This window comes from Nicotiana sylvestris, chromosome 3, assembly GCF_000393655.2.
Source record: "Nicotiana sylvestris chromosome 3, ASM39365v2, whole genome shotgun sequence".
Taxonomy (NCBI): domain Eukaryota; kingdom Viridiplantae; phylum Streptophyta; class Magnoliopsida; order Solanales; family Solanaceae; genus Nicotiana; species Nicotiana sylvestris.
Window position 1 is genome coordinate 12928309 of NC_091059.1, and position 2461 is coordinate 12930769.

A 2461-nucleotide genomic window follows, 5' to 3' on the forward strand; every position below is an offset into this window, starting at 1 on the left:
ATAATTACACACAATGACGTTCACTCACTGATTTGCCTGTGAGGCTAATTACGTTTGCTCTACTCTTTGCTTACTTTCCCAAGTTTCCTATTTTTTTTTCCTTTTCTATTTTACCTTCCCCAATCCATTTCCTCCTTAAGAAATTATGTCCACACTCACCTGCAGAGCAGAAATTTTAGTAAGATAATTAAAAAGTGTAAATTTGTATCATGAACGAATACACTTAACTACTAAGAGAATCAATAATTTATATATAGTTTATTTTTATTCTAATTATACAATACAAAATTTTGTACAAAAGAAATTCAATTCAACCCCATCGATACATTTGCTATGCACTGCCCAAACCACTTTCAAAATACTTCCAAAATTAATAACTTCTTGACAGTTCAACACCATTAAGTCATTCCCCACTTCCATCTTCCTTCTAAACCACCTTTTTAATGAGAAACTGATTCCAATATACATAATACCCTCTCTGTATAGAGATCAAAAGCACAAACACAATTGCTTTCTCACTCCATTTTTTCCCACAAAATTCTTCCCCTAACTCTTTGTTAGCAAACAACACAAAGGGCATTCTTGTTTGTACAAAGGAAAGAAAAGATCATGTCTGCTACTGTTAGTAGTGGGGTTCTGTTCCTCCTTATGTTCCTTATGTTAGTTACAAGTTATGGAGCCTCAAATTCCCATGTGAGTCCTTTCACTATTCTCTGTCAATTCTTGTACAAACTTTGTAGTTATTGTTTTTTCTTTCCAATATTACTCATGCGAAGAGAATCCTCGGCGTAACTGGTAAAGTTGCTGCCATGTAATCAGGAGGTTACGAGTTCGAGCCGTGGAAATGACCTCTTGCAAAAATGCAGGGTAAGGCTGCGTACAATAGACCCTTATGGTCCGGCCCTTGCTTGGACCCCGCGCATAACGGGAGCTAAGGGCGGATTTAGGGGGCGGAAGGGGTTCGATCGAACCCCCTTCGCCGAAAAATTACACCCATTGATACAACCCAAAAGTATAACTTAGTGGTCAAGGGGTTCAAAACCTTTATGAGGTCACTGGTTCAATTCTCATTGACCATAATTTCTTTTAATTAAAAAATTTTTCTTTTTTTGAATCCCCTTAGCGAAAATTCTGTCTCCACCACTGACGGGAGCTTAGTGCACCGGGCGACCCTTTTTTAATATTACTTATACAACTAGTCAAATATTGCTTTTGGTTCGAACTATGTATAAATTTACAAGCAAAATTTTCAAATATATGTATATAATATGATCACGCTCATTCTGAACCGTTAATCGTAGGTAAATGGGGCAGAGCCAGAGATGGTACCAGTAATTGAGGAGAAGATGATGGTGATGTTAAATGAGACAAGAAGAAAGCTTGGGAGCTTCAAGATTTGTGCAATCTGCACTTGTTGTGGTGGGGCAAAAGGCTATTGTGTGCCTTCTCCTTGTTGCTATGCTATCAACTGCAATATACCACATAGGCCTTTTGGTTTCTGTTCTTTCACTCCCAGAACTTGTAATTGCTTTGGATGTCATCTCTAAATCCAGCTTCAAATATTATAAAGAAAATATTATATTTTTGGCATTTATTCTGTTTAATTTGATTGGCTAAAAGAAGAGGTTATGTGTAGGTTTATTTTTTGGATTATAATTTAAGGGAGAGCTACTTCCAGGTAAGTTTTTTTCTACTTGGTGGAATTTGTCCCTTATAATTAGTGTTAAAACTATAATTACTTTTTGTTATCACTTGTGAAGTAGAAACATATTATATTATATATAGTTGTGTGTGAGAGTTTTATTGATGCTGCATGTTTCTTTCATTTTTAATAAACATTGCTTAATGAAGTATGTCTATGAGGTTCTGAGTTTTAGGCTTAAGATATGTTTTTTTTTGGTCATTAATAGTGGGGTTATTTGGCAAGATTTCAATCTAAATATGTCTTTACAATGTAAGTGGTTGCTTATTGTTGATGTCAAAGGGGTCTTATTGTTCAGAGGTTGATTAACAATTATATTGATTGGTTCAATCTTTAATGTTCTTAATACTGAAAATATTATACATTTGAAATTATGAATTCAAAATAGGACATTTCTTAAAAAATTTCTGATAGCTTTTCACACACACATATGTTCATTCAGTGTTGAATATATATGTTGGATCCAATTGAACCAATTGAAATAAGCTAAAGGGCAGCTCGGTGCACGAAACATCATACGTTCACGCAAGGTTCGAGAAAGGACCGCACTTTAAGAGGTATAATATAAGTAACCTACCCTAAGTGGCTGATTCCACCGCATGAACTCGTGACCTATAGGTAATATGGAGACAACTCTATTGTTACTCCATGGCTCCCTTAAAATTGAAATAGGCTATATCCCCAAAAAAGTTCTTTGTGATATTAATTCCTTCATTATCAAATGACCCAATTTCCACAAGTACCAGCTGTATATAGATA

At 35.1% G+C, this 2461-nt stretch overlaps 1 long non-coding RNA gene across 1 annotated transcript; it reads left to right on the plus strand.

Moving 5' to 3' along the window:
• The first annotated feature begins 468 nt into the window (after positions 1-468).
• Positions 469-1592, plus strand: LOC104245748 (uncharacterized). The gene is made up of 2 exons (XR_011405761.1): positions 469-693; positions 1302-1592. It is a non-coding gene; the product is annotated as an uncharacterized lncRNA (long non-coding RNA).
• Positions 1593-2461: the final 869 nt, after the last annotated feature.